The following is a 27,480-nucleotide window of genomic DNA, read 5'->3' on the forward strand; positions in this document are numbered from 1 at the left end:
GAACCAGATTTTGCAAGTTTTCAGTACCAGTGGGACAATAACAAAGCTTGTTATTTGACAAGGCCAAATATTCCCTCTTCCTCTCACATTTTCATCTGTACTGAATTTTCCTAAGCTTGCAATTGCTGTTTTGGGAACCCAGAAACTGATGTCAGGGTTTTTTTCTATACTTTATTTGTCAATGCTATCTAAGTTAAAGGATGAGAGAGATTTGGATTCATGGTTTCAGGGGCTGTAGTAGTTTATAGTCAGCTGGCTCTGTTGTGTCTGTGCCATGGCAGTGCATCATGGGAGGAAGGAAGAAAGCTGGCTGGTGCACACATGGACTGTGTTTAGACCCCTGGACTCCATGGTGGTCCACTACACCTGGAGAGCAGGAAGTAGAGAAACAGATGGAGAAGAGTCCTGAGAAAGCATCGCTGAGGACGTTACCCCCACTAGAACAAGCCCCCTTCAAAGACAAGGCCCTCCAGGACAAGTCCCTCCGATGTCAGCTCCTCCCAGGACCAGTGCCCCCCCAGGACAAGCCCTCAAGGACACAGTCTCATGACCTACTTCATACTTGAACCTTTTGAGGGAAGACTTCATATCCAAAACAGTAATATCAACCATGCAAATAACTTCCTGCATACCCATCTCTCTAAGGCTCTGCGCTTTCATCGATCAATAGGAACAACTGTGACACACCAGGCTGGATTTCCACCACCAGATGGACAGAACTCCCCTGCCGTCATCAGCAGATCTAAGTTATCTTTCTGGTATGTGAAGAGTTAGAAATGACGCTTAACTAGATCCTTATATATCACCCTGCACCAGAATCAACTCCAAATGGATCAAAGACCTTGAACTCAAAGCAGACACTCTGAAAACATTACAGGATGGAATAGGAGAAACCTTAGGTCTCCTTGGCTCAGGCCGAAATTTTCTGAATAGAGACCCGGAAGCACAACAAATCAAAGAAAGGTTGGACAAATGGGATTGCATAAGATTGCAGAGCTTCTGCAGGGCAAATGACATAGCTAGCAAGATCAATAGAAAGCCCACCGATTGGGAGAAGATCTTTACTAGCCATACAACGGACAAGGGTCTCATATCTAAAATATACTTGGAACTCAAAAAATTAAACCACCCAACAACAAATCCTCAAAGAAACAACTGCCCAATAAATAAGTGGGCGAAAGACTTAAAGAGAAGCTTCTCTGAAGAAGAAAGAAGGATGGCCAATAGACACATGAAGAAATGTTCAACATCCCTAGCCATAAAAGAAATGCAAATCAAAACAACATTGAGATATCACCTCACTCCAGTTAGAACGGCAAAAATCAAGAACTCTAACAACAACAGATGCTGGAGGGGATGTGGACAGAAAGGAACCTTACTTCATTGTTGGTGGGAATGTAAACTTGTTCAACCACTTTGGAAAGCAGTATGGAGGGTCCTCAAAAGACTTCACATAGATCTCCCCTATGATCCAGCAATCCCACTTTTGGGCATTTACCCAAATGTTTACAAACAAGACCACACTAAAGCTACCAGCACAACTATGTTTATTGCAGCATTATTTACCATAGCTAAGATATGGAACCAACCCAGATGCCCCTCAGTAGATGAATGGATCAAGAAAATGTGGTATATATACACAATGGAATTCTATGCCTCCATCAGAAAGAATGACATTTCCCCATTTGTTAGGAAATGGAAAGGTTTGGAAAAAATTATATTAAGTGAAGTAAGCCAGGCCCAAAGAAGCATAGGTCCCATGGTTTCCCTTATTTGCAATATCTAGTATAGGTATGAGTCAAGCAGAAAAGGTCAGATAATGTGATGTTAGGAAAATGAACCCTTAAATATGTATTTTAATGTTTTCGTTTCTTTCATGCATATGTTTCTAACGCATTTATAAGATTATTTCTTTGTTGCTTTGTATGTCCCTCCCCCACAGTGTAACCCCCGCTTTCACTATATTTGATGTCAGTATAACATGTGGAGGAGATGGGGGCAAACAAGTCGTTTAAGGATTCAGGTGGACCTGTTGCAACAATGAGAAGTACAAAATGTCATGTCAAAACCAGCTTTACAATGTCGGTGTGGGGGGGGAGGGGGGTATAATTGGGTGGGGGGAGGGGGGTAAAATTGGGTGGGGGGAGGGGGGAGGCGGGGAAGGGAAGTGAAGGGTAAACAAAGGAGGAGGCTGCAATGCTTGGTAAGAAAAGTATGCATTATCCTGCCCATGTAATTGTAGCCCCTCTGTACAGTATGTTCCCAAATAAAATAAAATACAATTAAAAAAAAAAGAATATCAAAATACTTGGTGTATTTTATATGGAATTATATTTGCGTTGGAGTAATATACCATCATTTTAATAATTTCAAGTGAGGCCTTTGTCTATGAAGACAAGTTTAGGTACAAAGTAAGCTGAAATAAAGTCTTTCATTTCTAAAAAAAAAAAAAAAAAAGAAATGACGCTTAATTCTACCCAGAAGCATTCTCTTATTAATTCAGAGAAGCACTCCCAGCCCACCGTGGGCAATGATGAACATGACACACCTTCAGTTTGGAAACCTTTCCTAGGTTTTGAGTTTATAGGTAACCTGGACTTAACAATAGTGAGGTTCCCACTGTGGTAGAGTGCTTGCTTAGCATACAGGAAGCCCTGAGTTTGACTCCTCAGTAGCACATAGACAGTGCAAGTGGCACTGTGACTCAAGTGGTAGAGTGCTAGCCTTGAGCAAAAGAAGCTCAGGGATAGGGCCCAAGCCCTGAGTTCCATCCCTAGGACTGGAAAAAACTTAATGGATAAAAGAAAGAAGATGGGGGTATGGAGGAAAGAAAAAGGGCCTGAGGAAAGTGTGATACTGTGTAGAAGAAAAGCTTGCCAGGTATTGTGGCCTATTCAGCTTGCAGATGGCAGGATGAGCTGATAAACCAAACCTAGCCAGGCAAAGAAATGGGGGGACAGAGACTACCAAAAAAGAAGGAAGTAAGGACAAAAGACTGAGGAAATAAGGGCTAGGCAGTAAATCTTTGCCATCAGGGCCTTACAGGAAACAGAAAGGAGACCTGTCAATCAGAAAGTTACCTTCAAGAACGCCAATTTTTGCTATTCAACTCAAGGCCAAGTTCTGTAATGAAGAAGATTGGCACAAATGGCATTTTCCCCATGGCACATCTGTAGCACATGCTGTCTCTTCACCATTCTTTTCCTTTAGGAGGGGGCACCTCCTAAAGGAACCAATGGGGGTGAGAGAGAAAGGAGACCAAGCGCATAAAGACAAAATCAGTCTGAGTCGCATCAAGGTCTCATTTATTGGCAAAGAGGCTTGCTTATGCTTTTATAAGGGTAGAAGGGGAAATACTGTGAGGAAGGGCAGGGTAGATGAAGAATTTTAATAATGGGGTTAGGGTAAGGTCTTTTTGGTCCAATGGTTTCTACAACAGACTGGCCCAGCCTGTTCCAGGAACTTAATCTAAAAGTACTTCTTGTGGTATTTCCGAGATTGTTTGTCACAGTTTGCACAGGTGTCTGTAAAAGGTCAGAGCATTCTCAGGTAGGTTTTAGGTCTCCAACAATTCCCCCTCCTTTTATTAAAATGGCCAGAGTTGACTTTTGGCCCGGCTGAGAGAGCCCCTGTCTTAGGCTATATGGGGTGCCTCCTGCTTCTGGCAACGTGCCATGTTGAGCCGGTCTCGTTGACCTCTGTACGTTGTGCCTCCAGCGCAGGCCCCATACTAATCCCGTCATTGAGTACTCTCTAGCTAGCCCGGAGGGGAGGTCGGGACCATGAGGCGCCGAACCTGAGCCCTTGTTCTGCCTCAACAGCCTGTTCTTGGGTCTCTAATTGATGGTAATGTACTGAAACGGTTTTGGTAAGGGTCGAATCGATCTTGTTTTTAATAAACTGAGTTAGCCGTTGAAAAGCCCAAGGACCCAAGCTAGGAAGAGGAAGAAGGTAATCAAGGGGACGAGGAGAGGGAGTAACGTGGACAGCAGAGGGTTGTGACTGACCCAGCCCCCAACTCCGGAGTTCCAGTTCCAACTGGAGAGGTTAAATTGTCTTTGTTTTAGGCGTTTTTGTAACTTCTCCATGGAGTCCCTTACCACCCCAGTGTGATCTGCATAAAAGCAGCATTCTTCTTTTAAGGCGGCACATAGGCCTCCTTCCTTTAGAAACAATAAATCCAGACCTCTTCTGTTTTGTAGCACCACCTCTGAAAAGTGAGGATAGGGATTTCTCCAAAGCGGAGATGGACCTTGTTATGGTTTCGAGGTCATCGGTCACGGCTGCATGTAATTGTAAAAATTCCTTATTTTGTATTAGGGCAGTAGTCCCTGTACCTACCAGGCAAAAGGGCTAAGGTTAAGGATATAGGCTTCCGAGGATACCTGAGCTTTTGTTCAAATAATTGAAGGAATGTATGTTCCTCATAATAAGTGACCCGAGGCCATAGTTGGATTAGCACACAAAATTCGGAAGAGTGGTTAAACACCTCAATGGCCACACAAGGCGTTAACCCCGTGTTGCAGGCCCAATAAGACCCATTGGGGGGCAAAAAATAACCACTCGATCCTAAGTTTGAAATAGTTTTGTTGCACAGGTGTCGGTTGTTCTCAATGCTTGGTATTCGGATCTCAGAACTAATAGAAGGACTACGCTGACCTTTTTCTTTTACAAAAGACACCAGTCTGTTGAGTATATAAGGTCCGATTGTAACAAAAATAACAGTACCAGAGCCCCTTACATTTTTTTTTCACCAGTCCTGACTCGTGTATCATAGTTAACTTAATTTTATACCAGCTTTACTTGTAAGCTCCAATTTTAAGACATACTCATACCATCTGCTACATACTTAAACTTTTTGAGGTTTGTCTTAAAGACAATCCTTACTTTTCAAATTTTTCCAATTCCTTTCCCAAGGCTTTTTTTACTACCTTCTTTCTTTACAATTTTTTAAGCATCTTTGTGGCTGGAGTTTAAAACTGCCCAATTTTCCTTTGGCTTGTGGAACCTTTATCTTAGAACAGCCTTAAGGCACCACTGTGATGCGGAAGCTTGCTAGATTTTAAGGCTAAGAGTATTACCTCCATTGATAACACACTCAGGTTATTACCATACCAGAGCCAAACTAGGCTGTGACCATAGAGTGGATTTCCAGTCACTTATGCACTGAAGTGCCTAAGGTAAGCAAGCCAGTGATATCCTTGTCCCCAATATCCACTGTGGGAAGAGAGGGTTTCTAGATATCACCCAAAAGAATGTCCCACAAGATCTTAGATTTAGCAACAGTCAACCAGGAAGCAGACTCAGGTGATGGAATCAGGCAGGAGTTCCTCCAGGTGGCTGTCAGGCCATCATTCCCCAACAGCAGCAGCAGCAGCAGCAGCAGCCTGGTCTCTTAGTAGCTCCAAGGGACTGTCACACCTCATGCTGGGCTGTAAATTCCTACACAGACTGGTTAAGGATACATTGCATAGGCTTGGCAGGCTTTGATCCTTCTGGTTTTTAAGATCTTTAAACAATAGCCCAGGACAATTTACCAAAATCACAACTGTTTTACTAAACAGATATTTTTGTAAATAGACACAGAAGGCTCAGAAGGCTTAGTCTTGTAACCATCTCTGACAGATGCAGTCTCCACACCTTGCACACCAACAACTGTAAACACTATTCTTTATGCCTTTTTAAAAAAAATTATTTTATCTATTTTGCCTCATTTTTTTCAAAACTGACTCCGGACCCTTGATCTTAAAATGGGGGTAGAAGGGCGAAGGTCTATCTTCTGTAACTTCTTCAAGCTGACTTCAGGGGCGTTGACCTTACCTAGCCAGGAACTATAACTTTAACCTATTTTACAAAGAGGCTATCAGGGTTAGATGTCTCCCAATTCCTCTCTGGTTTGGTTTCCTGGCTTCTAATGGGCGATTTACTCTGTCACATGCTATCCTGCCAGATGCCCCAAGCAGTAGACCCAACCTATCTTGCATTAGGACCTCCAAAACTATGAGTTAAACTAAACTTTTTCTCTTACAACTTAATTTTCTTCAATATTTCATTACAGGGATAGAAAGTTTACACACCCAAAGCCATCACTGGTGGCTCATACCTGTAATCCTAGCTACCCAGGAGGCTGAGATCTGAGGATCACGGTTCAAAGCCAGCCCGGGCAGGAAAGTCCGTGAGACTCTTATCTCCAATAAACCACTAGAAAACTGGAAGTGGCGCTGTGGTGCAAGCAGTAGAGTGCTCGCCTTGAGCTGAAGAGCGCAGGGACACCACCCAAGCCCAGAGTTCAAGCCCCACGACTGACCAAAAAAAAAAAAAAAAAAGCAAGTTTACATACCCAGAAGCAAAGTGAGTTTTCTCTTTCCCACTACCAAGAACTCCATGGGTACTAATCATATTACTCATGCACTATACTCTCTTAACAATAGCAGATAAAAATAAAAATCATATTATGTACTTTGTAAAGGCAAACAGTAACATTGCCCTTGTAGTGTATAATTGCCTTGAATTTAGTTAACATTATTTTTGTCACCAAGACTTATGTATCAAAGATGTAACACTTACTTATAATATTGCTATGTAATAAAAAAATCATAAATTTCAGTATGGCCAAGAATGGGAAAGTGATTCATATGACTTATGAAAACCTATACAATACACAACTGTTAAAAAGGTACATTACTAGAAATCAAAGTGCAACAGAACAGAGTGCCCCAGAAACAGACACCCACATATACGGTAGTCATGACCTTCGACAAAGGATCTGGCACAATCCAATGGAAGAAAAAAAATTTACAAATGATGGCAGAATAACTGTATATTCATATGGAGACATACTAACCTAGACTCCTACCTCACACCACTCCCCAAAACAGACTTGACAAGTCACAGAGCTACAACTGTAAAAGCTGAAGCCAGACAGCTTTAGTGGAAAACAATGAAGAAGACTGTCATAATAGGGAGAGGGCAAAGATTTCTCAGGCAGAAGAAGAAAAATAGTAAGTATGACTATTAAATTTTAATTCTCCTCAAAAACATAGTTAAGGAAAAGAAAAAGCAAGTCACAAAATGAGACTAAAGAGCTACAAAACACGTATATGACAAAGAACTGGTTTCCAGATATATATTCCCAGCTATTTGGGAAATAGAGATAGAAAAGACTGCAATACAAGGCCACTTTGCCAAAATGTTAGTGAGATTCCATCTCAAATCACTCGCATGTGGCATATGCCTGTGATCCCACCTGTGTACGAGACAGAAGTAAGAGGATCACAATCCAGGCCAACCTGAGTAAAATCATGAGACCTTACTAAAAAAGTAACTAAAGCAAAATGGGCTGTGAGTGTGGCTTAGGTGGTAGAAGTGCCTTCCTATCAAGCATAAGATCTTGAGTTCAAACCAAAGTAGAGCAACAACAACAATAACAACAAAAAAATCAACAACTTTATCCAATATTAAAAATGTCATCCTTTGTGAAGGATGACATTCAAAACAGCTCCTAATGCTACTACATATCAACAAGAATGACCAAAATTAAAAAGACTGACAACCCAAGGATTTAGAGCAACAGGAATTCCCATATATTATTAATGTAAGAATATAAGCAAACAACCACTTTGGAAATATACCTGGCAGTTTCTTACAAAGGTAAACACACATCCACCACATGATCAAGCCATTCTACTTCTATGTATTTACACAAAAGAAACAGAAAATATATGTGTAGCCAGGCCTGGTGGCTCACACCTGTAATCCTAGCTACTCAGGAGGCTGAGATCTGAGGATCACAGTTCTATGCCAGCCCGGCAGGAAAGTCCGTGAGACTCTTATTTCCAATAAACCACTAGAAAATCAGAAGTGGTATTGTAGCGCAAGTGGTAGAGCACTCGTTTTGAGCTGAAGAGCTGAGGGACAGCGCCCAGGCCCAGAGTTCAAGCCCCACCACTGACACACACAAAAAAGGAAATATATCTGTGTATAAACATGTATCTACATACACACATATGTGTATATACCTACAAAAATGTTACAGCAGGATCATTCATAATATGGAAAACTGAAAATATCCATATGTCCATATAGGGAAACTGTGGTATATCTATACAATGATTTGAGCAATAAAAAAGAACAAACTGTGTCAACATAGGACAACTGGGTTTAGTACAAGAAACTCTACATAAAAAAGTCTGTGTATGGGGCTGGGAAGGTGGCTCAGTGGTAGAATGCTTGCCTTGCATGTATGAGGCCCTGGGTTTGATTCATCAGCATCAAATAAACAGAGAAAGCCGGAAGTGGTGCTGTGGCTCAAGTGGTAGAGCACTAGCCTTGAGTTGAAGAGCTGAGGGACAGCAACCAGGCCCAGAGTTAGTGTGTGTATGATTTTTTTAACCAGTGAAGGTTGACACTTTACCATTGGAATCACAGCTCCATTTCTGGCTTTTTTAGTAGTTTATTGGAGATAAAGAATCCCACAGACTTTCCTGCCTGGGCTAGCTTTGAACCATGATCCTTAGATCTCAGCTTCCTGAGTAGCTAGGATTACAGGCATGAGACACCACTGCCAACTTTATTCTATATGATTCTTTTTATATGAAATCAAACATCAAGCAAACTTAAACTATGATGGCAAAATAGAAGAGAGATTGGCTCTGCTAGAGGGGAGGTAGGGACCATCTGTGAGAAGTCCATAAGGGACTTTCTATGGTGATGTATTATGTACATTTTGATGGACTTTGGTTATATATATGTCATGGTTAAAACTCAGCACTTACATATTTCAAAGATATATGTATTTCATTGAGTACACATTCTAGATTTTTTTAAAAAGCCACAACAAGTTTTTAATTTTAGTTAATGATAGGTATGCTTAAGTGCCTGGAGGATATTTCATGATCTCTTCAATTTACTTTGAAACATATCAAAAATTAAGTTGGATTAATTGATAAAGAGAATGGTGGACCAATAGAGAGAAATGTGACAAGTCAAGTATAGAGCAATGTTAGAACTGAGATTACAAAACAAGGTTTGCTGGAAAATGTGTTCAACTTTATGTCTGACATCTATAGTGATAAAATTTTCATGATCCAGTGTTGAAAACATGGCATGAAAGAAATATTTACTGATATGAAAAGATTTATATAACAGAAAGTATAAAAGTGTTATGTTTTGCTGGGCACCGGTGTCTCATTCCTGTAATCCTAGCTACTTAGGAGGCTGAAATCTGAGGATTGCTGGTTCAAAGCCAATTTAGGCAGCAAAGTCTGTGAGACTTGCAATTTCCAATTAAATACCCCCCCCCCAAAAAAACAAGCCGGAAGTGGAGCCTTAAGCACAAAAGCACAGGGTCAGCATCCAAGTCCTCAATTTAAGCCCCAAAACTCACACCCCCCCACACACAAATGTATGTTTTCTTTTTTTTTTTTTTAATAAATACATGCAGTGGTGTCATTGCTTACAGCCATTATGGTAGGATTTAGCAAATAAGATATGCAACAAAAGCTGTTAAAAAAAAAAAAAAGGCCCAGTCACAGTTGGTCTGAAATAAAATATGCATGTAGTGTTGGTTTCATTGAAGATGGCACAGTCAGACCTTGCAGCTCATCAGGAAAAAATTTCCTTTTTGACAATCATATCCATACCCAAAGGCAGGGCTTGCTGCTACTGCTAAACAATTATTTGATTTAATATGCCACAGATGTTCGGATTATAGATGTATATTTGACAGACTGCCACCTATACCTCATCTCATACCTATACCTATGCCTATACCTCATCTGTAACTGAAAGCAAAACCTAGATACCAGACATGGTCTGATGGACAGGATATGCTGTGGGCTCACTGCTGGTTAGGTAGACATGGACCCTCAGAGTACCCAAACCTGCCCTCGGTGCTGTTTTGATTTTGCTGAGCTAAACCCATTGCAACTCATTCATAATCAGCTTGCATTTCACATGGACAGAAACATGTCTGAGTTTACGGAATGCATTTTCAATGAACTGGGTAAATATGGTCTGTGTGCTTTAAAAGAGACACATCCTACAGTGCAGGACCTGACCACAAAGAACTCTTGCGTTGGAACTGTTGGTGCAGACTTGTCTTCTAGTTCCTGGCCTTGCTAGGCCAAGTCAGGCTTTAATAGTAGTTTTCTGTTGTAATGGAAGCATTGGGCTTCTAAAAGGCTCCTGAACCCTAAAGAAAGGTAAATTATCCCAGACCTGACTGATGTTTCCAACCCAGAGCATAACATTCCAAGCAGAGATACATAAAGTGGGTAGCTGTAAAGATAAAATAAAATAAAAAGTACAGTATTTAGGTGCTTTTCTAGCAGCTCGGGGGGGGGGGGGGAAATAAACATGGAGTGAGAATGGAGGCACTGGGTGCCTTCTAACCATGTGCCAGACTCCTGTTGGCCACCTTTTTTCTTGCCCCAACCACTACTGACTTGTTTGTCCGTTGAGAATGACACGGGAGGTAAATTTCACACTTCACACAAGAACGCACTCACAAATGGCGCCTTCAGTCTCCAAGGGCAGAAGTCACATCTGCTGATGTCTTTTGTACCATGCCTGGCTAAGTGCCCCATGAAGGTAAAGACCTTACTAAATGCTTCTAGTGATGCCATTTGTTTCCCAGCTCATTTACTCTCTTCGAGTAATATTTATAAAGTATTCATCTGTACATGGTTAGCTCTCTACTAAGAGTTCTTTGTATTCTCCCCACCCCTGCCAAAAAAAAAATGCCGAATACTTTCATGAAAGAATTTGTTTATCTAGACCCCCCAATAAAGCTTGAAAAGCTTCGTAGATTTGCCTCGGAGTGAAAGCTTTACTAAGAACGGTGTGTCAAAGTGATGACTAGGTTTTAGGGATGGCTGGTTAAGGTGGTCATGGGCTACCCAATGGGGAAATGGATGTACCCACTCTTTGCTTATTTGCTCTGTGGCCTCTGTCATGCCAATTCTAAGAGATCAACCTTACCTGGTTCCACATTCAGTGGGTTGCAATGCAAATTACTAACTTTGAGAAAGCCCAATGATTCCAAGCTTTACTAGTTAAAAAAAAGTCAAACCTTGGGTAACACTAATCAAGATGCATTATATCCATAAACTACATTGTTGAATGGCAACTCTTTTTACATTACTTAAAGCTTAAAAAGAAAAAGTCAAATCTTGAGTCCAAGAGCCTTTGTATACAAATACAATGCTGAAGTTTTGGTTCAATCAAAAGCTGTAGATGGATGGTGTACTGTTGTTCACTTAGACAGTGTGTAGAAGGCAGCTTGCTCTTTCTTACTCCTCATCTCTTCATGAGCAGCTCCAGCCCAGAGCCATTGCTTACTTTCATTCTTGTGCCCTGATGAAGAGTCTCTAGATGGGCCAGATCCCGCCCCAAAGGCGGGAGAGTCAATACTAGCCATTGCTCAGGACTTGATACACTGATCATCAATGAACTGTGAAGACAATCTTTCCTAAATTCCTGTGCCTGCTTTGTCTTTCCTAGATCTTAAGTCCTCAAGAGGCTATTTTTCACTTGTAAATGCTGTACCCCTATGAGATAGTCTAAAAACAGAGTTATTCAGTACACCGAGCCATATAATACTGTTAAACAGACCCAGCTTTATTTCCCTGGTTCCATCTCTGCCTCTTCCCAGCCTTTTTGTACATCTGCCTTGGAGAGGCCCACTTAATTGCCCAGCTTTCCTATTCTATCTTCGCCGGTCCTCATCAAAAAACCTCCTAGGTTTATATTTCTATATTCTGTCTTCTGAATACTTCACCTCAAACTGAACAAAAAAATCTCTTAAGTTCCTAATACTCCTGGTTCCAGGATAGGCAGCTGATTCTGTTTAAATAATACATACCACCACTCTCTGATAAGCACTAGCCTACACTGCTCTTTCAGTTCCTGATGCCCTCCATCCCGGTGAAGGTCTCCACCTCTCCCTGAGGCAAAACTGTGGTTCACAAAATATTTTTAAACTCATAGGAAGGAGCAGTGGGACTTTACTATAGGTTATCATAGATTTCAAAAAAATGATAGAGCTGAGTTTGTAGCTGAGTGGTAGAGCATCTGCTGCCTGGCATGTGCAGGGCTCAATCCCCAACTGCACAAAATAAATAATAATAAAAGATCACAAATAGCTCTTTCCCACTTAATACTATTTTCCAACAACATATAGGAAATCAAAACCAAGCCCAGTGACATATACTAACAGTTTAACGTATTCAAATTCTAATACATTGACTTATTAATAAACTTCCTATTAGATGAAATGAAGTAATAATCTGGGGTTATAAAACACATAAGATGTTATAACTTTTTAAACTTTTCTTAATTTCTAGTTTCCCACTCACTGCTTATCTCTCATAAATAATTAGATGTACCTAGTTGCACATACCACTGACTGAAGCCCTGCTACTCTGGGTAGGAAACATCAGCTGGACCCACGTATTTCCCACCTAACATCATAGAAGTCTCTTTTTTTTTGCCTTAAATACTAATATGGGATGTCATATTTGGTTTCTCATTTATAAAGATGGAAGATGTGCCCTTTGTCACAGGATATAGATTGGTTTATAAATAATGACTACAGTTCTGTTTTGGTTTCTTTTGAACTGTTTGGGTTGTTTTTGTTGGGGGGGGGGGTTCTTTCCTAGATACTAGAGATTAAACCCAGGACATTGTACTTGCTAGGCAAGCGCTCTGCCACTAAGCTACATCCCAGCCCAATATTACCACAGTTCCAAATCACTTCTAAAATAATATAATCTCTCTCTTTCTCTCTCTCTCTCTGGGGATCCTGAAATTCAGCATTTTAAAGGTATGCATGTCCTTTTTTAAAAAAAATGTGTTGGCAAAAGTTCCCAGACAAAGGCCATAGAAAACTCAGCAGAGCTTTGCAGTCATAATATTTTTATTAATTATCCCTTTTTTAAAAAAATGAAAAAAACCAAATAGCCCTACTTACCAAATTACAACCCAAGTCAATTCTCTTCTTCCATTCCCACCCCATTTGAATTCTACCCCCAAAATACAGGTTAACACCTGCTCTAGTCCAAAAACATGATTTATTAATGCATATGTGCTAGACGCTGACCTGATCTTTAGCATTCTCAGAAAACCATGTGTTCAAACAGCTTTAAATAAAAGTCGCTGACCAAGTCTTGGCAGACTATCATTCTCTTGAGTAGCATAATATGTCTTACTTTATCAAAAGAGCTTTTTCAAGTCTGACTACTGAATCTCTTTAAGTCTAGCTTTAAGCAAACAGAATTGGTTTGCAGATGGTCTAAGGCTCAGAAAATTATCAAACACTTTTACATTTTTAGAAACTCCAAATTATTCAGTGCTGGCCACTGAGTAGGAAAAGAGAGTTTTCTTGTGGCCACTCAATTTATTATTAATGCCCTGAACAACACACAATTTTGATTTCAGTCCACAGCCTGCTAGCACAACTAAAAATACCCCAGCGTGTGTGCACTACGAAGTGTGGAGTCGGGTCATTTCCCCGTCTTGATGCAGTCATTACATGGTTGATACTGGCTCACGTTTTCAGTACAGTTGAAGAATTTCAATGACTGTTACTCTGAACACATTTGTTTTACTGCATTAGCTTCATATTTGTGTCCTGATACGAGGCTGAGCCAATTCAGTTTCTCTGCATCTGTCCCTTGTTTGTCTTTGAGAAAATAAGTGAAAGTTTTAACTGAAATCTTACAGATAGAAAAATGCTAATTCTTTTTCTTTTTTTTTTTGTCGGTCGTGGGGCTTGAACTCTGGGCCTGGGCGCTGTCCCTCAGCTCTTCAGCTCAAGGCGAGCACTCTACCACTTGAGCTACAGTGCCACTTCCAGTTTTCTGGTGGTTTATTGGAGATAGGAGTCTCACGGTCTTTCCTGCCCGGGCTGGCTTTGAACCGCAATCCTCAGATCTCAGCCTCCTGAGTAGCTAGGATTACAGGCGTGAGCCACCAGCTCCCGGCTCTAATTCTTTTTCTTTCTACAGGTTCCATTTAGTTGAGGGCAAGTATGTCTGCGCATACTAAGTTCCAAAGCCCTAGCTGTTTTATTGTGATAACTCTATACTTTCTCCATAACACAGAATACCCTTGAACAAATCCTAACCTCAAACCATTTGTCCTCAGGGTCCTACACAGCTCAGTCCCTATCTTCCACCCTGAATAATTAGAATTGGATTTGCCTTGAGTGCAGAATGACAGGGATACTCTTTGGGCGCATGAATTCCCAACTACAGAGAAGCTAAAGGTAGTGCTTGTCACACTGGTCATATGGCTATATTTTTATGAACTCTGAGTAACCGAAAGAGGCAAGTACTATTATGAAGTCTCTCTCCAACAGTTTAACTATTCTGAAACTATTCCAATTACTCTAGTGATTTTCCTCAAGTACTTTTTAAAGTGTTTATCATCCCACGTTTAAGTAGAATAACATCTCTTAGGAAACATCTTTGCAACTCATTTGTCCTGAAGCATTTATCAGGAACAAGCTACAATGCCAGTGATCAGTTGGCCAGTGATCACTTCCTGGTTGAGATTGTTTCCCCACCCCCACCCCCATGGCTGTGATAGGCAATTAGTAATTAGTAATACAAGCTCCCCTAGGAACATCCTCGGTTAGATGAGTGTTTCCTTTAGCATGGAACACTGAGTAAGGCCTCAATGGTTTAGTGATCATGTCAAGTATAAAGTCAATATTCTAAGGGAAATAATGACTCTAGCCTTACATACTTTCTCAGCAGGATAATGGAAGTTGCAGGCAGCAAGAATGCAACTCAAACTTGCTTTAGCAAAATAGAAAATATATCCGTTCATCTAGCTGGGGAGGCTTTAGGGTAGCTCACAGAATGTTAAGAAAGTTGGCATCAGGACTTTGGTATGAGGAACTCATTTCCTGACCCATCACCTATCATCCATCCTAGCCTCTATTTGTCCCATGTCTGCCTGCCTACAGGCTTCCCTCTCTTCTACCTCATGAATATCCACTGTATGACCCAGGAAATAAGCTCCCTCAGGCTATGATATGCCCTGCATTTCCATCCTAAAACCATAAATGCCTTCCTGGCTCTGTCACAAAGGTACAGGGAGTGTTGTCATTTGCCAGGTTGAATCCCATGCCTTCCCTTAAATATATCTCTGCAACCTAGAACATGAAGATCAATGCAGCTGCGCTAGGGTCACATGAAATAGGAAAGGAGTCCTCAAAAGAAAGAAACTACTATTACCAAAAAGCAATGCGATTTAAACTTCCTGGGCCACCATAGTCACTAGCTACTATAGTTTACCACTGACCCCCATCCATGCCAAGATGAGGCAGTCATCTATTCAGCTGTGATTGAGAGCTTTGTCACAATTTTTCAGAAGGGCAAGGCAACCTGCCACTCACTCAGATGACCATTGTGAATATATTTCTAAGCAATTTGGAATAACTGAACTGGAAATGATCACAAAACAGAAACTAACCCTAGATTCTCTGTTACTAAGTTCCTATGAAAGCTAAGTTAAAAGAACAAAAAGAACTAACATTCAAGGAAGATTACGTGAAGGATATTCTGTCCACACATAGCTCCTGGATACCATTCAGTACGCAGCTAGCCCTTCATTTTCTGTTTATAGCAATTTGGTCTTACTCAGGTAGCTATCTCTGCCTCACATGAGTTAGGGATAGCCCCATCTTTTGGATTCAAGTTTGATGAGTCTTTGCTAAGGCTAGGTTAAGGATGAATAGCTGACCTAGCTCTGGCCAGTGAACCATGTGGGTAGTATGCTAAGAGGACTCTGCTTCCATAAAGAAGACAGAAAGAGGGCCAGAACTCTTCCTATTTCTGAACATACCAAAGCTATTTTGCAATTTTGACAGGGGCCAGCCCTGTCATCAATATATTGATGAAAAAGGGAGAACTTATTGACTACTGGCGAGTTGATAAGTGTCATGGTTCTGAAATCTATCATGAAGTATCTGGAGGGAGAGATAAAATCTTTATATTCACACTAAATTATGGATAGAGTATTCTGGCTTTGGGGTAACAAATATAGTTTAAAAAACTTTTTGTTTGCTCAAGATCAGATTGGATAGTGAATCAATTCTAAAAGCTGCCTCATCTATGCATCATAAAAATTATATAAATATTATGCACATTTCAACAAATGAATATAGATTTGTTTGCTAAGCTTTGTATGTAGGAGTTCTTTTCTTACTGTAGGAGGCTAATTGATTGGTATTACATATCCTTTCTGGCATTAAAATGTACTGTAATATATATTTTCATTTTTCCCATTTATGGCTCTTTAACTTATATTAATAACTTTAATAATATAGATTATACTTGCTTAACAATCTGAAGGCAGAATCCTAATAAAGATTTGTGTTTTGTTTCATATGGATTTGAACTCAGGGTTTTGCACTTGCTAAGTGGGAGTACTCTATCACTGAGCCTTATCTCTAACCATTTTTTGTACTTGTTATGAGTTTGGTCCTCAATGAAAGATGCATTCCCTAGAATCAGGGTTTAAAGTTTTCTATTTTTATGAATTACACATGAAATCTCCAAGCTCACAAAGCTTTAGAAAGCTCTTTGGCTGCCTTTTAACTAAGACTGACTCTCTATCTTTCTAACATAAGCCTCAGAAAAATAAACAATAATTTGAGCAAATAAGGGCGGGGGGACTCATTTTGTCAAAGAAAAAAATCAGAACAAAATTTGGCTTCAGTGAAGAAAATCCAAAGTGTACTTTGCAAATGAACTTTTTTCCTTAAGCCTTTCATTTCTAAGCCCCTAAAAAAGTCATTTTAAATCATATCAACTTGGGACTAGAAGAAAACTGAGGGAAATTTATCTCTGCTGGGTCACAGCTCTTACTTAGAGAGCTCATGGTATAATGCTTGCCACATCAGGAGAAACTCATTACCTCTTGAGACTTCTTAAACAAGCTTAGCAGATGATCCATGTCCACACCAAGTCTCAGGATGCTTACTTTCCTTGCACAGAGGACCACAGACTGGACAAAATGAGCCACCTGAACACAGCACACATCTCTGAATTCACCCAGAGAGTTGCTTCAGCATGCATGACCATCACCTGGAAGACTCCTTAAACACAAACTTCTGAGCTCCACCCTCAGAGTTTCTCCTCCAGTCCCACATTTATAACAAGTTCCCAAGTGAACTGGATAGTGCTGATCCAAGAACCTCACTTGGGGCTCGGAAGGTGGCTCAGTGGTACAGCGCTTGCCTTACATGCATGAGGCCCTGGATTCGATTCCCCAGCACCACATAAGCAAAAAGGAAAAAAGCTGGCAGTGGCGCTGTGGCTCAAGTGGTAGAGCGCTAGCCTTGAGCTGAAGAGCTGAGGGACAGTGCCCAGGCCCACAACCGGACCCCCCCCCCAAAAAAAGAAGGACCACACTTGGAAAACCACTTGTCTACTCCAGAATTGATTGTCACAGGTGGCCAAGTGTGGCCACTAATAATACTAAAGACCACGACAAAGGAAAAAGTACTTTGGAAATGAGGTTGAAAATGAAATGAAAAACATGAGCAAATATAAATTATATGCATTTATTCTAAGCCCTCTGGTCAATAAGAAGAGACATTAAAAAGCTGGAAAAGATCCAAGCTAAGATCAAATGAAATGATGAGGGTCATGGCATAGAAGAGACAAAAATCACTGAATAAATACAACAATAAATTAACAAAAGAAAGTAGATGTCAGTTATACATAGAGATTTTAAAAATCTATGAAACTGGGGAAAGATATATGCAAAGAAATGAATAAAGTTCAGATTTATAGCATGTGCATGGTTTAACCACTCCCCCACAAGTCATTTCTGGCTATCTTTCTGTACTGTTTACTCAGGAAACCTCATCCCAAACCACTCTAGAAGACATTTTTATTCAAAACAACTTTCAAAAACAACTTCCCACTGGCTCCCCCTAAGCCAGGGAAGCCATAGGCAACATTCCTCCCTCACTACCCCAATTCTTCATGCCTCCCATTCATGACATTACAACCCAAGCTCAGCATTCGAATGCTGCTACAACTGCTATTCTTTTGTCATGCAGAAGTATTCAGCCCTAAAATAGTAGATTCAAATATATAATTCAACAGCTCAGAATATATGTAATTGCTCCTGTCTACCTGCTGTTTGTCTCGCTGTTCTGAGAACACATCCACAATTCACAATGGATGAATTCTACTGTCAGCAGTTCTCACAAAACCATTTGTCTCTGTTTTCACTCCTTCTGGGTATCTATCTAGAAGTATAATTGCTGGGTCCATGTTTTGTAACAGCTTTTCTATTCTACATTTCTCATCTCGTTACGGTTTTGATTTGCATTTCCCTAATGATTCATGCTATTGAGCATCTTTTCCTATGTGTGCTGGTCATTTGTGTATCTTCTTTAGAGAAATGTTTGTTGTGCTTTTGGTGTCATGTCTAAGAAAACATTCAATATCATGAAGCTTTCCCCATACATTTTTTTTCTAAAAGTTTTATAGTTTTGGTTCTTAGATTCTTTCTGAGGTAGTTTCCTGAGCAAAAAATCATGTGTAAGAGGTTTCATAAAATCCTCTGCTTCTAATTAAAAGTACATTTCAGAAACAAAAGGTATTGCATAGATTTGAAACCTATCTTAGACTAAGATTTAATAATCATAAGTTAATCTATATTTAAGTTTTGTCTCAGTTACATGACAGTTAATGCTTCTTAAATTCTTGAGTTTTAGTCTTTATCAGATAGAGTGTGTGTGTGTGTGTTTGTGTGTGTGTGTGTTTCCTGTTACAAGACTTCTCCCAGTTAACTCTTTCTGAGTGATACAGAATTTTCATCTGTTACTTTTAGTGGGTTGAGCCCACGAAATCCCTTTTGGCCCAGCAGCTAGCCAAGATCACTGGGGTAGCAGCGCTGTAGCAGGCAAGCCTACTTAGTGTTGCTGTCACGCTCAGGGCACACAATGCCTGCCAGTATTGTAGCTCTACTGCCAGCATTGATGTGGCTTCCTCTGGTTCTTAGGAGTTTGATGAATGAAGGATGAGTGGGAAGAACTGTATTCAAATCAGAAGTATCTAGCTCGAAGGTTACTTCCTCATGCTGCTCCACCAGTCATCCATCATGTGGGTGGCTGTCTCAAGGTCTCTGTTGGTGACTCTGAGACTAGGGGTTCTTATACCTTGGGCTGTGTCCTAACTGATTGAGTTTTAGAAGGTAACACTTTATTGGTTGGCTATCCCAACATTCTGATTGGTTGTTAATTCCTGATCAGGTCTCTACTGTAAACCCTGAAGAGGCTAGGGAGGTGCACAGTCAAGATGCTCTGAAGTAATGTCTCTTTTGCATCTGGTTTCTGGATCCTAATTAATTTACTCCTTCATGACCAGTGACAGATCCTCTCATGTTTTAGGGAGCATTAGTTTCTAGGCCTTAAACAGAATCAGTAGTCTGAGGATGAAGAATAGCTACTCAGGAATCTTGGAAAAAGTTGCCACCATTTTAAACCTGTGTCTATCTGTAGGTATTCTTTGGAACCCATCTTTCTGTAGACAACACGTGTATTGAGAGTATGATACTTGGATTGGCTTTGAAAAGGTCACACCCAAATATTGTACCCTGGGAAATAAAGCTACTTTGGGGGAATGACAGTGGAGTGGATAGTACAAAAGCAAATATACTGAATATATGTAACTGAGGGGAGAGACTTGGGGCATCTGAGGTGGGGGAGGAAGGGGAGTACCATGGATAATGAAACATTCCAGTGTAGCACTGTCTTAGGAGGAAATGTGTCCTGAAGGGAACACAGCAGGAACTACAAGTGGAAAATGGGGTTAGAAATAGAATCTGAAGTGGTCAGGAGAGTTATAATTCAGTAGAATGGTTATGGTAAAATCAACATTTTGTTTTTGTTTTTTTTTTCATTTTAAACAAGTTTATTTAAACAACAAGACGCTTGACTTGAAGGGTAAACTATCTAGGATTTTTTTAAAGAGTAATTTACCCCTACTTAAAGACAGATTGCCCTACATGTAACAGCTACGTACAAAAAAGTTATAAAATTGTCCTTGGTTTTACAATGATAAATGAAAACATTAAAATTCTCCAATCAAACAAGGTATGCAAGGATTTTTGTTTTTTGTTTTTTGTTTGTTAAAACAGTGAGAGTAAAATAACTTACTGAAATATAAAGATAAAAGCTGAATGAGCATGCCACGAATGGAGAAGGGGGATATTTTCACAGGACCAGTATTTTTCCCCATCCCATCTCCATTTGATGTTAATCAAAATATACCATTGGCCATTTAGTTTAAAAGAAAAGAAAAAGAAAATAGAAAAGCAATATGCTTGTGCACATACACCAGTTACTTTTTGTACAATAAAGGAATGGGGAAGGGGAAAATGAAAGAATAGAGCAAACTATACTGTAGTAGTCAGGATGTGGTGGAACCAAATTGCAGTTTTCTAATTAAGAATGTATTCTTGGTCTATAAGAACAAAGTTCTGGAGCAAAGTAGCAGGTTCCCTTTTTTAGTAGACACCTCCTGTCTGCTGCTGGAACACATCAATTGTATCTTCATCCTCCATTTCCACCTGTGCAGGTGTGTCTGTGTCATTGATTGGCTGCCCATCAAATCGGAATCTGACCTGCCTCATTGACAAACCCTGTCGTTCACAATAGGCTTTCATTAGTTTACTAAGTGGTGTATGCCTCTTCATCTTAAACGGCACCACAGAACCGTCCTGCCCCGCCACCTTCAAATTAATATGATCGTTGTTCTCAGTCTTGACTCCTTCTTTGGGCTTTTCTTCGGCCATGGCGAGCGCCAGTCTCCTCAGATGCCGCTTCACACAAGAGGTCCCCGGTCCACACCGAATGAGCACACAGGCAGCACCACAGCGGCTGGAGGAGGTGGCAGCAACCACCTGGGCCAGGCGCCCGCTGTTTTTGTTTTCTCTCTCCATGAAAGATTTCTCATATAAGCCCATGCCTATTATTCAGTATTAGGAGATACAAGATGATTCATTTCTCATGGTCAAGAGTATCAAGGTGATTCATTTATCAAATTCAAAAGTATCCAAAAGCCATATCATTGGGATAATAAGCTACCATAATTTCAGATGAAGTCGTAGTTTTTTAAAATAATGAAAGGTTTAGTGAATAGAAGATGTGATCAGTGCACTGCTCTATGCCCACTATACACAGAGTTGGCCTTGATTTCCTGGGTCTGCTTAGGCATTCCTGTTCCACCCAGGCTTCCAGACCCCAGTTTCCACATCTACTTACCTCCCAAATGCTGAGCTTCCCTGAAGGGAGAATAGGCAAGACACAAGACAATTTGTACGAATAACTGTATAAAACTTGCTTTACACTCTATTTACTTTGCCCTGAATCCATGAGAGAGACAGTGAAGTTGTCTTCTCCCTAAAGAAGGGTGTTTGTGTGAACTACCCCTAAAGATCACCAGTGAGTCAGCAGCTCTGTGTGATCAGCAGACTGTTAGGTGGAGGTTAATGTCACTCCCCTCCCCCCCGCCCCCCACAAGGTTGTTGCTGTTCCTTTCCCATGAATATTTATTTATTTTTAACACACCTGTCTGGTTTATAGACCTTCTCTTGCATTAGCAATGAAAGACTAGATAATTCTTTTTTACCTGCACAGAGTAAATGCCCAGGCGTATTTGACTGAATGAAGTAGTTTGCGAGTCTCAACAGATTTGTATGTGCTAATAACCCTGAGTGGAGAGCAGTACTGTCAGCTCTGTTAATAAAGCATTAAGCAGAAAGTGGGAATGTGAACACAGGCATAATATAGCGCAATTGCTGGCTGCAGCTGGTAATTGGAGTTTAGCCACTGCGCATACATTTATACAGCCCTTCGTGTTTCTTCCTTTTTTCTACCCTGAGAGCTCATTCTTTTGAGTTTCATGTCTGTGTCATCTCCATCCAATAATATTCATTAAGCTCCTCCGTGCTGAGTACTGGCAGGGGCTTGCCCCTTTTAATGAATGCAAATGTGCAGGTTGAAGGATAGGGCTTTTATGGGACAGGGCTTTGTCCTGGAAGGAGTAATCCTGAGTGGATATGAGTTTGGCACACTGTTTTCCTCAGTGGATATGAGTTTGTCACACTGTTTTCCTCAGTTCAGTGTGCTAATTAGATCAATCACATATTTTTGTTGGCAGGCTCAGCTGCCTCTTTAAAACAAGAGGTAAATCAGTAGGCCTTTGTACTAGGAGATGTTATCCAACTCTGTGTCAGTGTTAGCCATTAGTGTGGACTTTATATTGGTTCTGTAAATGGCCACTTTACACAATGGGTGTTTATGCCCTCTGTGTTCATCACTTTTGTCTCTTACTGCAGTCTGCCTTTCACTCACTAGGCCTTACTTCATTTGTGATGCTCTGCTTGCGACCACCATTGGGTTAGGTTCCAAAATGTCCTAAAATTAAGTTAATTGCATAAAAAGTTGGATGAAATATACAGAAACCTTGCTTGTCTCACCATGAGTGGATTATGAGATCCCACCAGCATGTACCGTAGCCCTGTTTTGCTCCCACTATTTTATTTGTAGTTTTTCTTAATCTTCCTTTGAAAGTGGTTTTGATTGGCTCAATTTTGTGTGCTCTTTGTTGTCACTTGCCTGATCCCTCATCAACACAGCACCTGCTTCATCTATAATAGCTATATATTGTCATTCTCTGCCTCTGTCTTTTCTTTCTTTGTCTTCCTACAGCCAGCGCAGCCTATGTTTACCTACTGGGGCTCATTTCTTTAAATTCATACTTTGTCCTACAGCTTTGTTCAGAGTTCTTTATGAACTTCTAATTGCTTAAGGAATTAGAGTTTAATTCCCTTGATTAGATTTCATTACCAGTTGGACACCCTCTGTCAGTGGTATTTCCTGTACTTTTCAAGAGGAACTCCTGTGTTCAGGTGAGAATGTTTACTACTCCCTGCAGGATGGCACCATGGTAGAAGCCTGGGAACTAGAGTCAAACTTGCTGGGATCACGTGGTAATTTGGCCCTCTTTGCTGCTCATCTGTAAATTGGGTGTGATAGGCCATTGTGTGGATCTTATACATAGTAAGAATTAGCAAAAGGGTGAAATATGTTGTTACCTAAAACCCCTTTTGATTATGTTAGCACTTATATACTGTACCTACTGTGTATATTTAGGCACATATTGTCCTTCAGTCTTTTCTCATGAACTGGTTTATTCATCAGAATAACTCGACACAGAAAGATAGCAGCACCATTTTATAGATGAGAAAACTGAAACATCCCATATGGCAGGTAAAGTGGTAGGGCTAAGATTTGAATATAGGAAATCTGCCTTTAAAACCTGTGGATTAAGTACTAGTCTTTCTATCCAAATTCTGTTTGTGTGATAAGGACCTGTCAGATGAACCCCTTTAGGACTCTTTCATTCCCCATCCTAGCCCACGCTGATATTCTTCCATCTGAATGCCTAATGTATTTAGTAGATAGAACAAGTTGGTGATTGCCAAAACTTTCATTGCTTTATATCCTTGAGTCTTATATTTATACTAATACTTCCTTTGACTATAATTTTTGCATAGTGTCATAGAGAATCTGAAATATCAAGAGACCAAATAAGAAAATATATCTCAAAATAACCACTATTCACAGATTATCTAACCTCCTAGTCTTATTTATGAATACTGTGCATATGTAGATAACAATGTAGAACATATATAACACATAATTATGATCATGCAATTTGTTTAGTGTTTCATCTTGCTTTTTATAATTAATATTATAACATGAAAAATTTCCTGTGTCATTAAATATTATCAGTTGTTGTAGAGAATGTGATAACTTAAATGCTTATTTAGTTTGAATACAGTGGTCATAGTGCTTCTGATTTTCAAGTGACTACACTACAGATTTACTATGTCAAAAGTTGTGACCTTAAAAAGACTTGTGGTAAATATGCAAAATTACCTTTCAAAGATAGCACCAACTTCTTTCTTTCTCTATTGTGGGAGATGAGTGTTTCTCAGCATTAATTGCCCTCCCAATATTTTGATATACCTTTGCTAATGAGATAGGTGCACCCAACCCAAAGGACTTCAAAGTAGTAAGACTCAAAGTCTTTATAGTCCATGAGCACTTATGTAATTGATTTTCAATAGTGGATGAGAAACTTTCTAGAATTTTAGGATCTAAAAGCTGTGAAAATTATTTACAATATCCCCATTACTTTTTTTTTATTCTTTCGTACTGCTGGAGTTGGAACCCAGGGCCTTACAATACTAGACAGGTACTCTACCACTGAGCTTATGTTTCTCATTCCCAGCTTAATGTTTTTTGTTTTTGTTTTGTCGGTAGTAGGGCTTGAACTCTGGGCTTGGGTGCTGTCCCTGCGCTCTTCAGTTCAAGGAGAGCGCTGTACTACTTGAGCCACAGCACCACTTCCGGTTTTCTAGTGGTTTATTGGAGATAAGAGTCTCATGTTCTTTCCGGCCAGGCTGGCTTTGAACTGTGATCCTCAGATCTCAGCCTCCTGAGTAGCTAGGATTACAGGCTTGAGCCACCAGCGGCCACCTCCCAGCCTAATGTTTTGAAGGTAAAGAAAGTGAGACAGCGAGGTCTGGTAACTGTACAAACTCATATAGCTGGTTAGGAATAGAACCTTAAATTTCCAGTTTTAAAACTCACTGATTTTTTCATTAGGTCAAATTGTTTCATGTTTACCTTCATCCATCCAAATACCTCCACCTATCTTCATTTATAGTAAAACTCATCAGGGAAGACTTGGAGTTACAGCCTATGACCATAGTTGACCTCAGATCACCAGGAAAGAGTGTGACTATGGGGATCTGAAATATGGCTGGCCCCTCATAGACAGAGGCCTCAGCCCCTGGGAGGGTTGCCAAGTGCTTGTGAATAGAATCCCTTAGGATTGTGGGTTTAGGTGACAGTTACAATCTGCTGCTGAGAAAAGCTGAGGTGTCTAGCTAATTTATGGAGATGGGCTCAACTTGACTTAGTCTTCCCCGGGAGAGTTCTCAGAGCATTCCTCTTCCAAGGGCCCTTCCCTCCAGGTTTAGAGGATGCAAGTCCACACTGCCCTTTCTAGGTTTCACACTTGCCCAAGGAGCACATGGCCCCCAGGAAGTTCTGTGTAGGGTGGATTAATTTTTTGCTTACCAGTGATGTGGAATGAAAAGTAAATGTCATGGCTTGTGCTAATATGGAGATGATTAAGTCATCAAAGTGTAGCAGTATTGAGGCTTGAAACCACACGTTTAATTCCTGACTCTTCTTTATTGCCAGTAGGATTTACTATAAAGTTATCAAGGTAAAATACTTCCTTATGCAGTGTCAGAATAACATACATTTTACCATCTCTCTTTAACCAAGAACAAAGGATGTCATCAATTAAATAAATTTGGATGAAATATACCAATAAAGTACATACTAAAAAAGGAAACCTGCTTTGAAGATCTCTCACTTTGGAGAAAGATAACTACTGTGACACTTAGACTTTTGTATGAGAAGCTTAGAAAGTTACGTGTAGCCAGGCTAGGGTGCATACATTTGTAAATCCAGCAGTGAGTCAGGAGGAATCTTGACTTTGAAGCCAGCATAGGCTACAAATTGAGAACCTGTCTCAAAAGAACAAAAGAAAGAATGAAAGAAAGACTGTGCATGGTTAGTAATTACCATGTATTTTGGTGATGTGCCACAGTTATTTAAAGATAAGGAAATAATAGGTATGACTGGGCTTAAATTTTTGGCATAATAACCATTTCTTTAAAAAATTAAAATGTGGTTCAGTGGTAGAGTGCTTGCCTTGCATGCATGAGGGCCTGGGTTCGCTTCCTCAGTACCACATAAGCAGAAAAAGCCAGAAGTGGTGCTGTGGCTCAAGTGGTAGAGGACTAGCCTTGAGCTGAAGAGCTGAGGGACAGCGTCCAGGCCCTGAGTTCAGCCCCCACGACAGACAAAAAGTAAAAATTAAAATGTTTGCTCATTCATTCATTCATTCAGTCAGATGCTATTTCATAATTATGTGTTAGTCAGACTGTGAAGATATAGTGGTGAATCAGATGTAGATATTGCCTTTGTGGAATTTGTTGTATTATGGGGCAAAAGGACAACTTTTCCTGGGAATACTTCTGAGTGGTGGAGATTTATGAGCCAAGACCAGAAAAGTGAGAGTCTTAGAACTGAAAAATATGGCTGCTATGGCCACATCTGAAAATGCCATGTGAAATGGTGTGATACTACTGCGCTTGGTCATTCACATGGACAGTAAAGGAGGAAAACATTGAAAATTCAGATATTTTTAATACTTGTAAATATTCAAATCTTCAGTTCAAAGACAAAAATGCTTTTTTATTTGTTTATGCAGTACTGTTGATGGAACCCAGGGTCTCTTTTGGGGGGTAGGGGGGGTCCAGTCATGGGCCTGAACTCTGGGCCTGGGTGCTGTCCCTCAGCTCTTCAGCTCAAGGTTAGCATTCTACCACTTGAGCCACAGTGCCACTTCTGGATTTTTTTTTCCTGCTTATGTGGTGCTGAGGAATCGCACCCAGGGCCTCATGCATGCAAGGCAAGCGTTCTATCACTGAGCCACCTTCCCAGCCCGGAACCCAGGGTCTTATGTATGCTATACATATGTGCTATCTCAGCTCTTCTGCTCTGTTTTAGAGCCTAGACTTTATTTCTGTAGGTAGCTAAGCCTCAGAAGACAGAAATACTCAAGGTTTTAGATTCCAGTCATAAAAACTTTCCCTTTGGTCCCTCTATCATCCACTATGTATTAGATCTGGCCATTCTCGGCCTTACCACTTGTCCCTTAGTTTGAAAGCTGCGTATTTGTTATTTCTCTGTGTTGGCAGATCTGATTAGAGTGGTTTGTTTCTATTTCAGAAACCAAGAGGAAATAGTGTGACTTGATTTTGTGCAGTGGTGCCATTGATCGGCTCTGTGTTGTCCCCTGGAGAGTTGTCATCGAGGACAGTGGGCTATCAGTCTGGTGCTGTGTGAGAAGTGACAGAAATGTCTGCAGCTGCAGGCCCTTTCTGAAACAGTGCAGATACACCCCTCTGCGGTCCTGTGGAATGGCAGCTTAAGCGGAGGGCCATCTATGGAGCAGGTCACAGGCTCCCAAGCAGTTAGGCTTCATCTGTGAGGTCATTGAATTTTCCAGTGCTCTTTGAGTTTTCATAGACAATTTTTTTTCTGGAGTAAAATATGATAAAAGCAGTCAATTGACACCTGATAGAAAGTTTTGATACCCATCATTTTTAATGTCTACAGCATTAAAATTAGTTATTAGTAGTTGTATCAGCACTGGGACCGAGGAATTGCGGATCTGTAGCCCAAGTTCTCTGTGCTGCACCATAATGATTACTGCTTTGAAAGCATCAGAGAGATATTAACAAATCAGCTACTTTCCCAGAAACACACTACCCTTTAAATAAAATGTAGTATAGGAC

General features: G+C 40.4%; 1 pseudogene; it reads right to left on the reverse strand.

Annotated features, from left to right (window-relative positions):
• Nucleotides 1-20,409: 20,409 nt before the first annotated feature.
• LOC138810637 (small ubiquitin-related modifier 2 pseudogene) lies at nt 20,410-20,823 on the reverse strand (annotated as a pseudogene).
• Between the last annotated feature and the right edge of the window lie 6,657 nt (nt 20,824-27,480).

The sequence above is a fragment of the Dipodomys merriami genome, unplaced genomic scaffold (assembly GCF_024711535.1).
Source record: "Dipodomys merriami isolate MVZ:Mamm:240054 unplaced genomic scaffold, mDipMer1.0.p SCAF_104, whole genome shotgun sequence".
Taxonomy (NCBI): Eukaryota; Metazoa; Chordata; class Mammalia; order Rodentia; family Heteromyidae; genus Dipodomys; species Dipodomys merriami.